General features: G+C 45.3%; 1 protein-coding gene across 1 annotated transcript in view; it reads right to left on the reverse strand.

Moving 5' to 3' along the window:
- The window catches only part of PRICKLE1 (prickle planar cell polarity protein 1), a 65,830-nt gene extending 50,817 nt beyond the window's left edge, over positions 1-15,013 (reverse strand). Inside the window, exon 1 of the mRNA XM_087767535.1 lies at positions 14,836-15,013. The gene's annotated coding sequence lies outside the window, so the exon portion shown is untranslated. The remainder of the gene's footprint in view (positions 1-14,835) is intronic.
- Positions 15,014-20,848: the final 5,835 nt, after the last annotated feature.

Below are 20,848 nucleotides of genomic sequence, written 5' to 3' on the forward strand. Positions count from 1 at the left end.
TTACAGGAGGCCCAGGAATCACTTCATTTTTTCCAATATGAGAGCAGAACGTCATGTTCCCATCAGCAGCTTATTCCTATAACACACCGATAAGCAGGTGTGAACAGCATTAGATAGGGACTACTAGAGATATACAATTAAAAACTGACATTTTCATGCAGTTATATCTTCTTAGGACAGAGGAGACTAGCATCACATTGAAATAGCTGTATTTAGATTCTGCATATCAATTGAATATATCAGCAACGAACAACTGGGAGGAAAGGACATGGAAGAGAAAGGCAGAAGGAGGACAGAAGGATTCCTCGAGGAGGTTAAACTGCTGCCACACACAAATACCCTGTTAAACACTGACCAAGGGTTTGTGTGCCATGTGGGAGAATGTTAATTGTTTACAGGTACTCGGAGCTGGAAGACTTGGATGAATACCAGGAAGCAGCATTGAGAAAGTCCATTGTACAATTAAGAAGGGAGAGGAATCGCTGAAGGAGGCACTTTCATTTAAGCCCATCCTGCTAGTTCCTAACCTAATTATTTACTACTGAGGGTTTCCTTTCCCAAGATTGAATTCAAGGAACAAAAAAACACCCCCAAAAGAATGTTTTCTTTCTCTTGTGGGAAGAAGGATACAAAAGCAGACAGGTCTTGTTTGGTGTAGCACTAACCGGTATTTGTAGAAGATAAAAAAAAGCCTTCTGGTCTATTTGAGAATGGCTTCAACGCCTGCCACTCAGGTGACTCGTTATTAGCACCTCTGTCTCACAGCCTCATCATAAAGTCTATAAAGCTAGTAACACTTTTCATATTAACAGGGTAATGCTCACAAGGATTTAGCTGAAAACTCTCAAACCATATGCCTAAAATTCCGAGAAAGCCACTCATTTATTTTTAAGCAATATTTTGGTCAAGTTGGCCAGATGCTTGAGTTCAGCAGTGCCAGCAATCCCTCCCCATTTCTTCTCTGCAGAAGACTTTCTGTGTACTTAATATTTCACCCAGGTGTAATTCTTCTGCAGTTAGACTAGTTTAATCCAGGTGGAGGAGTTCACCATGCACGCACCTCAGGGTTTAGCGCTCGACAGCTTTGATCCACAAATCTTCTGTCCGCAGGCTGCACAGGCTGTCACCCTTTCTCTTCTTTGCCAGGTGAATCGCATCCCTCCCATATCTGATAGTCACCCTGCATCCGTGGAAAGAGACGGACGCTGTCGTTGGATGGCGCAGCCCACCTGAGGTCTCCTGAGGTGCCCCTTCTCCTTCCAAGGCCACTGGAGGGAACCCGCAGCAGCCGCAGCCTGCATCCCAAGCAGGATTACTCCGCAAGCTTGAATTTAGCACCTGCCCATCCTTCAAAAGAAGGACCAACAGTTACTGACCCCAAACTGCCTCATCATGATTATCTAATGTTAACAGCATTTGCACAGGGACGCATGAATGCTTAACCCAACAAAACGCATTTCTCCTGCGGTCTCAGACAGGGATATCTTATTCCCGTACCTGTGGGACAGGCTCACTTCAGTGCAAAAGCTCCCCAGGAATGAGGGCGATAAGGAAGCGCTCCTCTGGCTATTCAGCAGAGCCCATTTCTTCCTCCTTCCACTGTCTCCCGGGCCTGGTTAAACTAGTTTGGGCAGCTTACCGGGGGGGCCTGGAGGGAGACATCAAAGCGGTTGCTTTTCTGCTGTTGTCTCCCATGTTTGCACAGCAGCTGTTATCAGGCTCCTGTCTCCATCCACGCACTCTGACAGCCTGCAAACCACCTACACCCTGACGGAGCCACCACAGGCGGCGCACGTCCTCGTCCTGCTGGAGGGTCTTCTGGGGAAGAAGAGCCTGGCGAGGAAAAGCTGGCTCTCCAGACATGGGCCACCAAAGCCTGCCGGGCTCCTGCCATACCCCTCCAGTCAGCCGGGGCAAGCCGAGGCCGAAGGCTTCGTTTCACTTCATGTTCTCCAGCTCTATCCGCAGAGTCAGCTCTGCCGGCTCCCCACAGAAAAACCAAAACGAGATGTCAGCCCACGAGGCGTGCATCTAAACATATCTTTGAGCGTATGGTCTGAGGCCTTCAAGTTTGCTCCCTTTTCCTTTGGGTTTCAGTACCATTTTGGACAGTGGTAGATTAAGATGGAGACGCAGCAAGCAGAGGAATGGAAAAAATAGCAACTCGTCTGTTTTTTGCCTTGGCAGGTTGCCATCTGTCCTTCAAATCCATTTATTTCACTCATTTCAAGCAGAATTATAATAATTTGAGGAAGAAAAAAAAAGCACGCTTTTTAGTTTGCTCTCAGTGTCACAGCAAACAAGTCCTAAACGTCAGTCTTGAAATACGGTCAGGCAGAAGTGCTTCGAGGGCCACGAAGCACACCGAGAAACGCGCAAGCGAGCTCGTTTCCTCGCCTCCAGCATCGCTTGTAACATCTTCTCCGACAGAGCCGCAGGAGCAGCGTTCCGCGGCGCCCGGCGGGGCCGCTGCGGGCTCCGGCGGCGCCCCGGCAGCTCCGGGCACCGCCGCGGCCTGGGCCCCGGCCCCGGCGGCCGGGCGCACCGCCAGCGCACGGGCGCCATCTAGCGGGGCCGGGCCGGGGCCTCCGGGCGCTGCTCCCGCCACAGCCGCTTGTCGCTGCCTCCGGTGCCCGGAGCGGTGAGGCGGGGCGAGGCGCCCCTCCGGCCCGCGCCGGCACCGCTCCCTCCCGGGCTGAGGTGACCGGGGAAACGAGCTCTCTATCGTTGGTCGACCTTTCGTTCAGCTATAAATTACGTCGCCATCACAAGTCACAGCGACCCCGTGGCCGCAACTCCATCCCACCTCTCCCAGGTGAGGAGATACGGGCACACGGCAGTTCTCCACCAGGACCGTGAGGCCCCGCTGGAAATTAACAGCGGCCAGACCCCTAACACCACAGGCTATGAGCTTTCCATACCCCACCAGTCAACTAATACATCTTCTGCCATCTTGGAGCCTGTAGGTGGTGTTTGCCCCACCAGACCTGGCTGCCGCCCTCCCTGCTGCGACACCCTGCCTCTCAGCCCTTCCCTGGCGTCACCCGCTGCAGGGCCGCACAGGCAGGTACTACCACACTAGTCAGTGTTCTTTGCAAAACCAGAAGCATAGTTAGAGCTCAAGCCCCATAGTTCAGTATCTAAGTGAAAACGTCCAGGACTGTCACTAATTCTGCATGTTTTTAATCTATGCAGTTTCAAGGTGACTATTCTCAAGCATTTCTCCTGCAGGCAGCTGGCACGGCACTGACTTGAGATGCACCTTCTCAGGCAGGTACACTCTGCCCTCCATGCTGGTAACACACCTTCCAGTGCTGGACCAACAGCTACAGAAACACGTCAGTTTTGGAGATGCATATCTCAGGCTTTCTTATAGAAATGTGCTTGGTGTGCATCTATTGTGTTACAGGTGCAGCACCTGCACGCAGGCTCACATGTCTTCTTGGATGTTTTTCTGAAGGGCCAAATTCATAGCTGTGCCAAGCTGTGTGTATACTTTGGTCAGAAATTTAGAGATAATTGTTTTGCGGTGTGTCCTCCTGATAATTATTTTATTCCATAAAGTACAGCAGAACAAACTAATTTGTAGGTGAGGGCTGGAACTGTTCCACAGGAAAGAAAAATGAGGCTACCAGAATGCTGTTAGACATCAATGTTCGAAAATTATCTTTAAATAGTAATTTTGGAAGGATGTCAAGGAATATATCTTTTCTATGCACCCTTCCACAAGTGTGCCAATTTTTAATCATTTTTACCTTCCTTAAACAGGACAAAGTCAGATAAAAACTTAGAGCCTGCTGGCATTATTTAAAATGTTGCTTTACGTTCCCCCCATACACACTTCTGTCCTTAACACATGCATATGCTTAAAGAGATTTAAACACTTTCTTACAGTGAACACCATGACACGGACCTGTAACTGAATAGAAGGATTACTCAAGAGTAATCTATTCACACTCCTGATCCCATAAATTTTTGCCGACTGCCACAGAACATGGGTGCCAAGCATGTATCAGAGGCCTCTTGTCAGAATGCATTTGTGTGAGAAAAAGCTGGCTTTTAAAGACGCCTGGAATAGGTACATAGTCACCTATTCAGTAGTCATAGTTTTCAGGACACCTACATACAAATCAAGACTGCAAGCAAATGGCTCTGGAATTATTTACTAGAAGGACTGCTTCCTAAAATTTACCTTGGGCTTACCGCTGCTCCCAAAACAGATTTGTGTCTTGTGGAAGCGTTGCACCATCAGCTCTGTATTTTGTGGTGACAACTGCTCCAAACTATCTATAAACAAGTTCAAGCTCTGGATCTCCAAATACATTTCCATTTCCTGAGGTCAAGTTTTACGTCACCAGTTTCACAACAGGCAGAAAGCTACTTAAGTCTTCTTCTAGTTATTACACGATATTGTCTTTGACTAGTTGTCAACCACTACAACTAATAAAGAGCCAGAAGCATGCTCTTCTATTCCCCTATCTTTTTCAATGGAAGCTGCTTTGACCATGAAACTGAAAAGATGACTCATATCGCTTGGCAAAGATTTCAGTCCTTCAAGCTTGCTGTATATACCAATTTGCATTAGAGATGAATTTTCCCAGAGATTCTCTTTCTTTTGTACCCAAAGATGACTTTTGCACACCAGACCTTTGTTTTGAAAATACTACTAAAAGTAGTTTCTCTTCCAGACATGCATTGCAGCCTCCACAGTAATAACTCTCAGAAGACCTTAAAATTGCTCCAAAAATGGTATGACAGAATGAGTCGCAAAGCCATGAGATTAAAAAATAGTAAAACCTGCCACCAGGAAGACCACCTGCACATCCCTGCATGTCAGTTCCCTACTCCACAACAAGGACCGCTCTACCGAAACAAAGTTGAGAAGTTTCCAGCTGAGAAGAGCTTATTTGATTGACAAGCATATGTATCCCTATCATACACCCTTCTCTGTCCCCACCACTCCTCACATCAGCTATAGGCAAGCACTACTGCACACGATCACAGCAGTTCACAGCAGCAGTGACCACCACACCCTGGTTTAGTCTCCATCATCGTACTACCTCAACTGTTGGACAACTGTACTTCAAAAAAGCCACAGTTAAAGCTACAGTCAATTCACTATGATAAATCAACTATCTAAAATGCTTGACTTTTCCTATGCTAAGTAATGCAAAACCTAGCAGGGACAAGGGAGAACTCGCTATTGGAATTAATAGCTGTAGTCAGGAGGTCAGAAGCCAGCTGTGCATCACCTCTGTGGCTGGGAAGCCACACTGAAGATGGAGGTCTGCAACACTACTGCCCTGTGCAGCACAGCAAGCTTCTTGGCACCTTCTGTCCCTGATACATAAGGCCACCACATAGTAGCTAAGCAACCTCTTGACTTCTTTGGGGGGTGGGGGATTAAAGTTGAAGGGGAAAGCTCAAGGACTGAACAGCACAAGAGGCTAAACACCTCAGGGGTTTCACTCATCATAATCAAGTTAGAGATAAAATTTAAGTGATATACTAAGCCTACCACATTCTTCAAGTTTAAAGAGACTGTCTTGTGGACACCTGCGATTTGCTACTCAAGCAGAAAACAAAAATTCAAATAAGCCAATAGATTTCCTCCAAGTTAGAATACATTAAAAAAATAACATGAAATAGTTGACTCCTGTAAACTATAAAAAGAGGCAGTCAAAGCAATGTTTCAGTTAGGTAGAGAATGCTGCATTAATTTCAAAAACTAAATAGTGGTAAAGTTGGAGTCTGTTGCACCAGTTAATGAATGAGGTGACTGTTTTCAAAGATATCCACACATGTACAGATCATAGCTAGCATGAACAGTTTTTACAGCACTGCTGTATAATCTCATTCAGTTATTTGACTACTGATGGTAATTAAGGACCATAATCCATTGCCAAAAATAAACCAATGTGAGCAACCACCAAAACTTAGGCAATGGCAGAAATTGTGTGTGGATATTCCAGGTTTATTGCCAAGTACTTAGCTGTTCAGAGAAAATTTGAAGTTAAAATAAGTTCTTGAGTATGTACAAAGCATAAGAATGGAGCCAAACACTTTACAAGCACAGGGAAAACAACAATAACCAAGAAAGTTTTGTTTATGTAGAATTAGTATCTTTAACCTGCATAACAAAGAACAAGACTCACAGATCAGAACTACTAAAGCGATAGAAAACCACAAAGAAAGGTTAAGTTGTATGGATAGAGCCAATCCAGCCTTCTTTCCTTCGGGACTTGCACAGGAATACAGCTACACCCCAGACTTTTTGTAGGATCTGACCCTAGTAAGGTAAGTACTTTACCATGCATATTGCTTATTAACTAGCAAAACTGATGTAGCAGTACTGAGGTATTAAATCAAAGAAACATGCATCATGATTAGGGGTACTAGCTGTAATGTATTACATATGAAAATGAAACATTATGTACGAAGAGAAACAAGCATAGCAACTGATACCTACAAACTAAAGTCACAGTGGCACATTGAACAATTTTAGGTTAACCAGACTCACTTAAAAATAGAAACCAGAGGCTGGACTCTTCTCTCACCCCATTTTACATGTCTTTACTTCCATTGATTTCAAGTGGAGTTCTTCACAATTTATGCCATTGTGAGAGGAGAATCAAGCCTTGTGTGTTTGAAAGGAAACAGCAGACATGTTTCCCACCAGAGCCCAGGGGGAGATTTTTAAAAAAACACAAGTATATGAACTGTGAAACCGATAGAGTACACAAGCAAAGGCAGGCAAAGAGGCTCCAGCTGGGGGTGGTGGTGGGGAACTTGCAGCTTATCCAGGGGTTTTTTTTTGAAGACTTAGGATTGGTATTAAGAAGTCAGAAGTCCAGTCATTAAACTGGCTTTAAACTAAAATTTTAGAAATGAATATTGCCTTTTCTTTCTGACAGGCGTCATTGATTTGTATTTTCCTACAGTTATTCTATAAAATGAGGAGCAGGCCATTTTCCTTGCGAAGGACACAGACTTTCCATTCCCAGAAACTGGGAAGTGGGGGGGAGGTCTCAGCTATTTGCATCACCAGAAATGGTGCCTAACCACCACTCACACCCAAGCTCAAATAGGAGATCTTCCAAAACCCTTCAGGATCATCCTGACAACTAGTATTACAGTAGTTCAAAAGAGCAACACTTGTGACTGGAACTCAAGTCAGACAAGCACTAGATAATTTATAGGTGACAAAACCAGTTCATGGTTTGGACCTATGGCACAACAGAAGCTACAGCTTTATGGTCTATTTTTTTGGGTAGCAGCACATGGTTAGGAAGCTCCTCTTTCACCACCCGGGTGAGCAACTCTGTGCACTAGCATAGTCATTGTACCTGTCTGTACTGATTTGGGGAGCTCACATAAAACAAAAAGCAAGAAAATGCCCAAACCTGCAAACGTTTTCAAACCATCTCTACATCCCTGCTCAAGCTGTGCCAGCACAACTAAGTGACAGTGCAAGGGAAATGGCTTGAGTATTTTACAGAGGGAATACAGACTTACTTCATTGTTTCATCAGCTTTATATACCATAGTAATGCAAGATTGAAATAATTCGTACGCAGAGTCCAACACCACCAGAATATTACTGTAACTGCCTGTTTGGAAATGCTTTTCCCCCACCTTCACTTGGGTGCACAACTGGCATTGCAGCTTACACACTGGTTTTTAAGTCTCCCTGTACGTTCCACTAGGAAGACATGCCAGCAGTTTCCTTTTAAAAACAAGTCTAGATTCTCTTCTTACAATTGCATTAAATATTGGCTGATTTAGTACACGACAAAGCAGGAAGAAGGTAAATGCACAGAATTGCACAAAGGAGGATGACTTCTACCTGAAGAAAAAAATGTTGCATAATTCAAGATACACCTGCAGATTTTCATGAGACCTGTTCTTTCAAAGCATTAGCCTCCTTCCAGAGGCCATGGGAAGGTGGAAAGAGACTCATGAACAAACACATATGCCCTTGAATATCCAACTTTGAGTGTTTCGGAGTCAGAATTAAGATGTTAAACACTGACTTACACATCAAAGTGAAAAAATAAAAAGCCTTAAATAAACAAGAGCCTGGTATCACCTCAGTTTCCAAAATAAGGCCACCAAGTATACCTTTGTGCTACTATACCATAGGCAAAGAGTCCTCATTATATCAGTACCTCTTCACAGCATCAGCTCCAGGCTAATAAGACATCAACTAATAGGTCAAAAAGGCTTATAAACAGCTACAGTACAATGTGAGACAGACAGGGAAACAGTAAAAAATAACCTACCAAAATTAAAGCCTAAAAGGTGACAGATTCAGAACTAGACAATAGAGCTTGAGTGTCAGGGGAGATTTTGCAAAGAAATCTGAAAAGCAATAAACCTGCAGCAACGAAACAGATGCCTGCTTGTCACTGTGGTCACTTCAGTTCAATCAAATACCTGCATTGCTCAAGTTCAATATATTAACAGCTACTTTAAAACCGTAAGAGCTGTTCTGGCATGAAATCAACAGTTTTATATAACTGGAAAATCATATATTGAGAAAGAAATGGGCTATTAGCCTGGACCACTGAACTACAGCTTCATACCACCTGAAATTCACTCCAAAGATTATCCAAGCAGATTGTCTGTATGAAAGGTCAGGGGGTAAAGCTCGACGCTTACTGGATTCACAAACAGCTAAATCAACCATTCAGCTCACTAACCTACTCAGCAGCATCTTTTGCTGCGAGTGCTTCCACAGCTTTTTTTCAAAAAGCTTTTTTTTTTTCCCCCAGCTCATACTTGAACACAACAGCAACAAGTAGGGCTCCCTCTTACCGCGCAGATGCTCTCTCCAGCCTCACCCTAGTCCACCACTCCTCTCCCCAGCGCCTCCTAAGGGGAGGCCAATGCCCCACAAAAGGGAACCACGCTCTGGGATCCGGCTGTGGCGAAGACCTGTCGTAACACAACTGCTTGCTTTTTCAGGCAGCTCACATTTCTCCTGAATAGTAGTGGTACCTCCTAGAAGATACCTGCCGAAATCCAAACCTACACTGAGCTGCTGAGAGGACAGAACAAAACTGCATGCTGGGTATCAACATCCTACCAGGCTGGAAGTTACATACTTTGCTGGTACCTCAGTACAGAGGAGAGCCTCGTCTGCTTTCTACATGTTTGGCAGTACTCCAAGGCATTCGTTGGCTATTGGCCTGCCAAGCTGTTTAGGCTTATAAGTTCCTTTGCACTCGCTTTATACTATTAATTTTGTTAAATATAAACATATCCCCTGTGTATCCTATTCCCGTATTCCATATGCACAGAACGAACTCATTTCAGTCCTAGGATGAATGGGAACTCAGTATTTATCACACAGATCTACCATGCTTTGCAAACAAGACTGAAAAAACCCGCTTACAATGAAGTTATCCATATGATCCTTCTGATGAACAAAGCATGAGAAAACAGTTCAAAGCTCTCAGAAAGCCATATGTATACTTTTACAAAAGACATCTGCAATTCACCAGTGAGGTTCTAGACCTAGCATAATTCATTTAGCAGTCTGCATATATAGATGCAAATACACTAGTCAGACATTTCTTCAATGCCTTCATAAAATTCACTTTAAAGTATATAAATATTCACACTTTAAATAGTCATCTCAGCATGTGAAGCTTTTATTTTTCTATGAAAATACCAATTCTTGCAAGGAGGCTGAAATAAAGTAAAAATATTATTAGTCCTAAAGTATGCACACAAACACATGCAATTCCTTTACATAAACACTTTTGAACTTCTGGGTGACTAACTACAACACTTGATTACAAAAAGAGATCTTTAAAAAGCATCTTCGCTAATCATGCACTAATTTTTAACATACTTAAAAGCAAGTCAGCTTTTACTGTGGTTAGACAAGTTGATCCACGCTTGAAAGTGCAAGGTGGCTTTCAATTTGTGCCATGGTTGTTGTGCGTTTGTGTTGCTACAGAAAAGGGCCATGGCTGAGGGCAGTGTCCGACTAGCCCGTGCGCTCGACGGGTTGAGCGAGAGCGCCTGGGTGCCTCGGCAGAGCCTCTTGCTGAGCTAGCACTACCTCTGTCACAGGACCACTTTGTTAATGAAGAGATTAGGGGAGGGTAAAATGGGTAAAGCTAAACAATTACAGCGCTTGTGTCAGGGGTGGTCTCCATCGCTCCAATGAGGAGCATGGCAACACACAAGAGATGTGTGCTTTGAGGAGCGGTATAGCAGTATCTGTCTAGATATGTTTAAAGATTCAATTGCACAATTCTTAACATGTTAAAAGTTTTTAATTTCGGTCTTTTTAAGATGGGCGAGAGAAGATGCAGCTTTCCTACAGAACAAGAGGATGCAAGAGTCCTACCACGCAGCATGATCTGAAGCCTTTGCTATATTCATAACTGCATCTATGTTATTTTCTTTTTAAAACACTCAAACACCTTCAGAAATGAAGATGTCTGGACAATGAAGACTTCCTTTAGGAAAATCTAAGGAACTAACATCACCCTGCTTAAAAAAAAATCTGTAAATTTTATTATAAGCATCATGATATTGACATGCAGATTTTTAATTGTGCTGGTTGCAATTATACTCATCAATGATCAAATCCACTGAGAAATCAGTTTTCATATACACCACATTAACACAAACATTAGACGTGGATTTGGCATGTTGCTGTCAGAGAAGCCTTGCTCTGGAATGATGTAATATTACGATTGGTGCTACCTGATGCAGGATTAGAAGGCAGCAATCTCAAAAAGGTGGTTATAAAAACATCACAGGAAACAAAACTTATTTCAAATAAAAGCAAAGCAATCATATTTCAATATTTGGATGGCAGTTAGAAATGCTTTTTTGGCATGCAGCTGCTCCACGAAGCCAATATTGTGTGTAACTGGAAACATTTCAAAAAAACAGAATTGTTACTAAAGTCAAAGACCGTAATTGCAAGCTGTGGGATCTGTGCTTAGATAAAAGAGGGGCAACTGAATAAAACTGTTATAGATATAAACCTACAAGCACACTCCATAATACTCTTATCACTTTATTGCCAACTCAGTAGAACTAGAGAGCAAGGGAGTAAGGGGCAGGGGGTGGAAATGAAGGAGACACACACACAAGGCAGAACAGCAAAAGCCATCAGGTGCTATAAATCAATGTTTCAAACACAAACCTTAGACAGGAGTACATGACTTTGGTACGGAACAACTGAAATAACACAGTTCCAGCTTTTGTTGATGCATAATCCACTGGAAATGAAAGGCCTGTCTGGGAGACTGTCTACCCCAGGTTTACTAGCTAGCAAAACACTCTGAGCTTCATAGGTACAAAATGATCTTGAAAAGCAACTCACCCATCTTATGGTTACATTTAAGAACTTTTAAGGAGTTAGCCTTCCAGGCAGAGTTCCAAGAAAAGGTAAACTAGCAAAAAGCTGTCATTTACAGATATTTTAAAAATACTAAAAATGTTTGTATTGGCTCATACCTCTTGTATCTGAGCACTTCACTCATTTTGTACGTTTACAAAAACCTCCTTGCACAAGAACATGTTCTTCAGTAACTGGAAATATCCTTTGACAATGAACCAGCAGCCAAAGAGCTGTTTCTGTAAAAAACGCATAATTTTGGCAAATTGCGATCTGATAGTCTATCTGGGAATTTCTGCCAGAAGCGCCACGACTTCAGTGTGCTATTACTTGCAAAACACGTTCCTTCCTTCCCATCATTCTTCAGCCATAAGGTGGGAGGGGGAAAGATGAGCGATAGCTGTGCTGTATCCTTCCAAGCTGGTTCTTCCCATTATACAACTCCTAATCCAAACAATTTAAGCACACAAGTAAAAGCTACTCATTTCTGTAAACATTTCCAGGAGCAGGACCTAAGCATGCATGGCTTACACCAACCATACACTAACGACTAGAGTTAACCTCAAGTTTACCTCTGTTTAAACAGGATAAGCAGAAAACAGTACTGGCCAAACTGAAATTCAAGCCTTAATACAAGCGGGTAAACTGAATATTGATAGAAACCACTTGGTCATTATGCACACATCTCATAATCGAGTATTCGTAATGCAATATTATATCATACAAGAGGTTTCCCAGAAACACAAATGATGCTTTGTAATTATAAAAAAATAGAAGTAATACATAAAAACATGTTCTGAAACCCCAACAGCAGGGATCTCTCTACTTTAGGATGAGGTAGCAGTAGAAAACCGAAATAAAACCCAGCTTGTTTGTTTGTTTTAAATGGACTTCACCACTGCACATACAATTAACTCTGGAACGCACGAGACAGAAGCTTTAAATTTAAGCGCAGCTCTCAGTCTGGTCTGTTAGAAGCTGCGTATGGCAGCTGTTGACAATGTATTACGCAAGATCCATATTACAAAGGGAAAGGAATTTTAGGCTAGGGTACAAAGGCTGCAGCCTTAGAAAGGGTCAAAGAAATCTGCAAAGGCATAATATGAACCAAAGCCATTTAAATTACTCTGTAAAATGTAGACGTTCATTAGCATAGAAAAGTTTCACAGGAAAACAATGACAAAGTAAAAGCCATCTGATTTTCATATGCTAATTAATTAAATATGCCAAATGCATTTAATCTCTTATTACAACCATAGGGGGAGACAGACCAAACTCTTGAAGTTCTGAAAAGCCAGGTCATTAGCGTGCCAAGTCATTCTTCAGATCTCCTCCTTATATACAGATTTACATTCCCAACTTATTATATATGTAAGTAAAACCTGGATCACACCCCCCCCCCCCCCCTTCTCCTTCTTTGGAAGACACTTGCTATCTCCTACTCCTGTATTCTAAACATCTTATTAAATGCTAGAACGAACTCATTTGGTGGTGGTGGGGGGGAAGCTGTTTTGCCAAAAGCCTGAGTTAAATGCCCCTGTCCCCCTAAGATGTAGAATAAGCTAGTTGAAAATGAGATTAATAACATTCTTGCACATATGCATGAAAATCCACGCATAGTTTGTGGTCTTGCACTTTTAAGTTCAGATGACATTTCTAGCCATTTCTTGCCTTTCCAAACAAGAAAAGGATTCTGATGTTTATGTAAGGTTCTTCTTGCTTAATAAATCTTAAATTGAAACAGATTTTTTTTTTTTTAAACAATAACCTTCTTCAGAGTTATCATACTACAGGATATTAGGAAAAACCAGACTCTCCTGTTGCTTTTACCCACATCTGACTCCAATCTTAATAGTTTAGCTATTAACCCTGTAAGGTCCCCAAACACACACCTTGCCCAGTTGATGTTAAAATTTTTATATGGCTGATCTGGGCTTACTCATTACAAAACCTTTTGTTATACAGAAAGAGAGCAGCTCCGTGGACCTTGATTTACAGGACACAATTAACCGTGTTGTTGGCAGAACTGCACCAGCCCGGCTCATCCGGGGCTCTGCGGTGAGAAATGAAAGAATCTGTCACTGCAGTCCGTCACTGCTCTCCTCCGCTCCCCTTCCTTCCCTTTCCAAGCCCACTCTGACCTGCTGACATCTTGGGACGAAAACCCGGCCACTGCGATATACCTGTGCTGTAGAGAGGTAATGCAAATAACACTGTTTCCTCCTAGAAATAACAATAACTAGAGCTGAAGGGGGGAAAACACATCTTGCTGGAAAAAAATCTCAACAGTCACTCCGAGTTTGCCACGCAAAAAAAAGCCGTTTAGAGACCTCAGTTACCAGCTAAACAACGAAAACGGGGAACTTCGCCGGCAGTAACGCCAGCCATTTATTTTTGCCACCTTTTAGGTTTTAGCATGTAGGGAATATGCATTGTTAACCTTTAAGTCCTCTGTATAAACACTTCTCGGAGAGCTTGTAAAACATCCCCCGCTGCGCTTCCTGGCTCCCCAGCCGATGGCATTTAGAAGCACTGGTACCGGCGGGGGCTTTATTTTGCCTCCCTCGGCCCCCCGCCGGGGCACAATGACAGAGTCCTGTCCCAGGCCAGACCCGGCCGCCCCAGCCTCGGACCACAGCGAAGGAGCCCCGGGCTCAGCCCAGCCCGCCCGGGGGATGAAGGGTGGCTGCTGGAGTTTGAAATCCCGCGGTGGGAATAAATATTCTGGGAGAAGGGGCTCGGGGAGCGTCCATCGCCCTTCCAGAGCTCTCTTCGTTGAGGAAAGAAAAAAATAAATACATACTTCGGCTAGGTCCGTGCTGCTTCTCAGGCGCTGTCGCAGGGCGGGGGGGGGGGGGGGGTATCCCCCGGTAACACGAGGCGCTCGCAGCGGAGAGCCCGAAAGATGCCGCCAGGGCGGCAGACCGAGGTCCCCATCCCTCCCCCCCGCGTCCCCGCTCGGGGCAGGAGGGCGCCCAGACGCGGACACTTCACTGAGAATAAGGGAGAAGGCGGAGGCTGCCTGGAAGAAGCCAGTTGTCACCCACTGACAGGCAACAGCTGAGCTCCCGCATCTGGACCCTGGCTCAGACCGGCGGCCCCGCTCCGCCGGGCGCTCCGAGCCGGCGCCGCGCCATCCCCCCCCGCCCCGGCAGCCGCCGCGGGCGTCGGCGGGACGCCCCCCCCGTCCCAAGCCCCCAGCCCCCGCCCAGCAACTCCGTGCAGGACGGCGCTACTCCGGCGGCGCTGAGGAGACCCGGCGCTGGGTTCGGGCGGCTGCTTACCGGCACCTCCCGGCGACGCACGCCCCGCCGCAGAGCGGGACGCCGCGGGAAAGGATCCGCCGCCACCAGCGGCACGGTGCCGGCTGCGGACGGCGCCCCGCCAAACCCGCCGGGCGTCCCGCCGCGTCGCTGCGGGCTGCCACCCGCGCCCGCCGGCCCTCCCCCGCGGGGAGGACCCACTTACCGTCTGCGCTGCGCGGGCCGAACGACGGCGACGTATTCCCGGGCGGCGGGGTCCGTCACATCGACGGCGGCGGAGGCGAGTACCCGGCTCTGCCCCGCGGAGTCAGCGCCGGCGGGAGACGCACATCTCCGGCCGCGCCGCGCAGGGGCGGGGAGGGAGGGAGGGAGGGAGGGAGGGAGGGAGGGAGGGAAGGGGACCGCCTGGCCGGAGTCTCCTCTGCCGCTGGCCGCAGTCTCCTCTGCCGCCGGCCGGAGCCTCCTCCGCTGCCGGCCGCCTCCGCCGCGAGTGGCCGAGCCCCGCGCCCGCTCCCCGCCCTAATGCAGCTCCGCCGCCCCGCGCCCGGGACGGCGACGGGCGCGCTCCGCCGCCCCCATTGGCTGCCGCCCGCCGCGCCCGCCAATCGCCGTCGGGCCGGGGCGGCCGGCGGCTCGGAAACCCGGCGGGGCGGGGCGGGGCGGGGCGGCGGGGCGGGGCGCGAGGGGCGTGGCCAGGCCCGGCCCCGCCCGTCTGCCCGCCGCCGGTTGAAGCTGAGGGGGGCGCGGCAAAACTTGCGAACCCCCTTTTCCCCCCCAATTTGGGCAGGCCGGGGAGCAGGCGGAGGACGGGCAGGCTCCCCCCTCCCTTTCTCCCGGTCAGACGGGGCGCTGAGGCCGATTGCCGCGCTCCCCGCCGCCGGCTTTCACCGAGGGGGCGGGAGAGGGGAAGTTAATTAAAAACTTCTCCCGCTGATCGGTGCGGAGGTGGGCGACGGGGCTCGCTCCGGCGGTGTTTGCGGCCCGCGGTGTTGTCGGTGGGCTGCGCGTACCCCCCGGTGGCACCCGGGGCGCCGCTGGAGGGAACGGGGCGAGGGGCCGCCGCCGCCCCCCTCGCCCCTCGCCCTCGGCCCTCGCCCTCCCGGGTGCCGGCAGCTGCCGGGCTCAGAAAAGCTCCCGTAGCGGGTTGTCAGGTGCCGGCACTTCCCAAAGCAAAGCAGCCCCGGTGTTAACGTAAATAAGAAGGCAAAACGAATGCGGTAGGCGTTAAAGGGACGCTGAGGCAGCCAGGTGTACATTTAAACCCCTTGCCTTATATTGTTGCCGGCACTTTTAGTATCTGTTTAAGCTATTGGAGTTTGCAGCCCTTGTTTCAGCTGCTCGCACCTCATACCCTCATAGCAACAGGAATTGAGCTCCTGGTTCTCTAGTGGTTTCGCAGTGTTTAAATCCTCTATGAAAAAATCAAAGAGAAGGATGAGTAACAATGAAGACTTTTGACTTAATGTTATATTTTTTTCTATAGATGCAAATTGGAAAGTGAGACAATTTTACCAGAGTGACTTCTAAGCGATCACAAGCTCCCCCCACTTGGTGAAACAAATGTGTTTGGAACCGTGAAAGCTTAATATAAAGCTGAAATTTGGTCTGTTGTCTGGCAGTGTCTCTCTTGATTCTCTAAACAAGGAGTTATTTGAGTTAGGAAATGGCAATTTTCCCTTCATGTGTTGAAGCACATTTAGTTTTCCTGTGTTAGCAGAGTAAGTTTGTTATCTGGAATCCAATCTGGTCAAAATCATCTTTCTGTATCAGAAAAAATAAAAATATAACACTCACAGGAAACAACCTCAGACTACAACCCTAGGCTACAACTTTATTACAGCCAAGAGTGTTAAACCTACTTATCACCTTAAAAGTTTCAGCTGCAATCCTAACCCTGGGTGCTCTGCTCTGCCGCTTCCTTGCAGCCTGGATGCGGTATCACCATCGCATCGCCGAACGCTTCCTTTTAAACCTTAACCAAGCCTGAAAATAAATACTTCCAGATTGCATCTGCATGGAAGTTTGCAGAGAGAAGGCAAAGGTGCTTGTACAGACAGGTGAAACCTCAGAAGAGGCAGCCTCTCTCACGCTTTCCATCCGAATGAATTTGGATTTCTCTAGTAATTTAAGAAAAAACGTGAAGGATGAAGAAGTGTGAAAAAATGAATACATTCCAAAGGGAATACGAAGAAAAGGATGGATGGCAAAGATGGCAAAAGGGCTGCCTGTAGCTGTCTGCTGCCATAGAGCTGTTTGCCCCTTGTCCTGCGTTAGTCCCTGCCACCTAGTCAAGCATTTCTGTAGCACTTATCACTAAAATCTAAACACGTTTAGACTGTGCTGGCAGCTTTGCATGATTTCCGTCGTTTACTTCTTCCCACTTCAGGTTCCAAAGGCATAGGAAATAAGATTGCTTGGCTTTTAAATAACCTTGTCAAAGGTGTTTACAGTCATATATTAGCAGATCTGAATCTGGAATGAAAGAATTTATGGCCAATGCACTCTTTTAAGTTGTATATCTGTTTATCTGATCCTCACTTACAAATGCCTCTAATTAAGCTGTAAACTCTTAGTTTCGACTTAACCATATGGGTAGCCTGGCAAGTTTGCTACAGTAATGTAATTTACCTGTTCTACAGCCACGTCTGCAATGCAAATACAGCATAACTGCTTTAATAGTGTTACAACTTGCTCTGTTTTTCACAACATGGACAGAAATAAAGCATGTCCAAGTTACCAGCCTTAGCCCTGATGAAACAGCATAGTTTTTTCTTTGGACCTACAGGACTTTGTTTGTGTCAGGGAGAAAATACACCCATAACCCTGCAAACAGTAGGAAATAAGATAAAAAAATACAATCTGCAAATGCAAGTACTGGGGAAGGGCTATAATATTCTCCATCAGTTTTTTTGCACTTTCCGTGGGAGCTACTTGGCTCTCCTGTGATTTTGTTGCATTCTGCGCTTGGGTACTGTTTGCAGTTTTTAGTTGCATGCACTTTTCATTCACTTGAAGTCTGGATAATTTGAGGATGGGGTCTACTCTGCCACTGGAGTGGGTTGAGAGGGGGTATAAGGAAAACTTGAACATAAAAAAGGCCCAGAGTTACCATATCTATTTGCATAGCTTAAACTTTTATTAAATATTTCAAAAATATTTATGCAAGAAAAAACATATAAACTACTGATAAACAAGTTTAAAAAGGGCTGGAGTCCCAGCTTTGTTACCTTAACATAGTAAAACCCCCAACTTTCATGGGAGTGTTATCTGTTGTGTGAAAAATGTATTCTAAAATGTTTTATATTTAGGATTTTTCTGTAGAAAGTAGTGCTGACAGTGATCATGAATTTCATGTGAGGAATGCAATATTTGGCCTATGTTGCAGGAGCTTAAAATCTAAAAATGTGAAGTATGAAAAGTTTTCATGTGATTTTGAAGTAGGAGGAAAAGCATCCGTATAGATTCACACAGGTACCCTGGAAGGAAATGCCTAGAACAATCCACCAGACCTTCTTTTCCAGTCCTACCTCTTCCAGTGAACACTTTAAATATTTCTTATTACCTTTAAAGTATCCCATGTTTTCATATTGAAACCTTACATACAGAGTTGTGACTGCAACTGCAGGTAGGTGAACAAAAATAGCTCCTTAGCTAAGTAGCAACAATATAATCTAGCACTGATGTAGCTCTGAGGCTAGCCCAGCTTGGAAGAGATGGCTAGACCAGATGGCCCCCAGAGGTCCCTTCCAACCCTGACCCTATGATCTAGAGCTGTTGGATTCAGCCAATACAGAAAATATCTGTCAGACTGTGCTGGCTAATTACTAAAGCAGTTTAAGTATTGGGGAATAGACAAAGGCCATGCTTGGAGATCAGAGAGTTTGAGTGAAGCACAGCGGTCTTTATACTGACATTAGGCCATCTCTCAGGTGTCTACCTGGTGGTTTTACTGTGTATTTAAAACAAAATTTGTGTCAGACTAGGGGCAAGATTTTGATTTTTTGCAAGGTCAGATTGTACTGTTTTGTTTTGGTTTAGTTTTTCTCTGTGGTGTGAAGCATAGGCCAGCTTCATTTGGGGATTTTTGGGGAGCAGCAATGCTTTAATTTCTGCTGCTCAGTTTCTACAACACTGTACATTGGGTTTATACTTTCTCTTTTTATTTCCTAGTCTTTCTTCAGGAAGGGAGCCCACAATGGGTACAATGGCCATTCTTTTCCTATTTATACTTCTAAGTAGCAGTGGGAATGCCTCAGTTTCCCTCTTTGCACGCAGAGAATAAAACTGTCATACACCACACGGGTCTTGTAAGGCTTAGTTAATGTTTGTGCAGCACTTGAGCTTTTCAGACAAAAAGCTGTATAGAAGCACATCAATGATTAATATCAACAAGAGCACCTTGTTCTAGTTTTGCGTTGGGTGTTTCTGGGCCACTTCAACTGGAAACAAGTCATGTGGACTGCCCGAAGCAATTAGGCATAAATTTTCAAATGGTTGTTCTTATAAACCCAACTCTTTTGTTTGGCAAGTAACCAGCAATGTGTTCTTTGTCAGTCGGATAGTTTTGGCTTAAAAAAAACAGTCTTAAGAATGAGTTTTCAAAATGCCATTGGTTAAGAGGGTTGCTTTCCCTGCTACCTTAGCAGGTGTACTGCTTCCCTCCTCTCTATTCTCAGGAGTCTCAATAATCTACATCAAACCTACTCCGAGTGCTGGGTGGTCTTTGCAGGGTAGTTGGAAACCTGATCACCAGTCATTCAAATCACGGATAGACTGAGGAGTACTATGACCCCACCTCAGCATCCAGGTTTCATTTATTTTCCTATGTAAACCTGTGTGTAGCATGCAGGGAGGAAGGGAATTGTATCCTGATACAGAATCAGGACAAAGCTGGAATGCATGCTTGCATTTGGAAGAAGATGGCTTCTCAGGTTTTCCAGATTAAGTATTGTTCCAGGCTACAGGATCTCCTTTTCTGAGTTGTTTTTGCAATAGTCCTTAATTTTTTGTATAAGAGCTCTCCTGCTGATTTTTGCCTTTTTTTGTTTGTTTTGGCCTTAGCCCTTGTCTCTTTTTCAACTATATGGTCGTTTCTGTTTAAAAGTGAGCTGAATCCTTGCATGGCCTGCTAAAAACATCCCTTAAGGGTTTCATTCCCAGGCATCTTCCCTGGTGACTCTCTCTGTCCTCTCTACCTGGGCTAAAATCTCATCCTTACACAAAGGTGCCCTGCCTTTGATCACAGACTTCTCCATCAGTTCTTCTAGCTTAGTTATTTCCTATGGACTTGGATAAAATGGGCAACTTGACTGAGATGAAAAGAACAATACTTGGTTTACAATACAGATAAGTAATCCCAGTCCTGTTTCTGAGACCTGCTGTTGTGCCTCGTGCTCCCTCCCACCGGAGCTGGAGTCAGTCCTGCTAGCTGCAGTGGCGTTTGGAGCAGCTCTTGGAAAACATCCCAACGTTTCTGTAGCTATTCCAGCCGTGGATGATTGTACTCTGCCTTCTGAGTGGTCTCAGATGGATCTAGTTGTATACAAGAAATAATGGCAAAACTCCCTGCATTTCTCTAATTCCGGATGAATACTCAGAAACCCAGTGGTCCTTTGCATATCTATTTCCCAGTCCCACCAGGCATTAGACTCCTGCCTGTATGCCTATGAGGCTACCATGGATTTTTCACAGCATTTTCCCCAAGACTGTGGCCATTTCATTGCCTGGAGGTGTTTCTGTTTGAACAGGAGACACCGAGGTTGAACAACCTTCTGTTGTCCCCACTTTGAGCGATGAAACAGCTTTGAGAGCATGTGTCTGATCCCACATCCACTGAGACACTTGATGATCAGCCGTTTCATAAGATCAATCCAGATTTTTAAGTCCTACATAGAAAGAACTTGATAGAAGGCAATAAATATTATTTTGGATAAACAACTCTGATGATTTTAAGAATCTTTTGTTCTTATGAAATCAAATTTACTGAAAAATTACACTTTGAGAAGCCAGGGTGTTAGAAGTTAAGCATAATACTCCATACCATTTGTCTTTTTCCTTGTCTATAACGGCACAAGTGTAAATCACAACCCTAACTTGATTAGCTTTTGTTTCACTGTGTTGCGGTTTTAACATTATTTAAACACAGTTCGTTATTTAACCGTGCAGGAGAACTTAATCTTTTACTTAAATGTAAATTGCAAAGTACAATCGCTAAACAA

Source organism: Nipponia nippon, unplaced genomic scaffold (genome assembly GCF_047370975.1).
Source record: "Nipponia nippon isolate SJK-2023a ecotype South Korea unplaced genomic scaffold, ASM4737097v1 scaffold_3, whole genome shotgun sequence".
NCBI classification, from domain to species: domain Eukaryota; kingdom Metazoa; phylum Chordata; class Aves; order Pelecaniformes; family Threskiornithidae; genus Nipponia; species Nipponia nippon.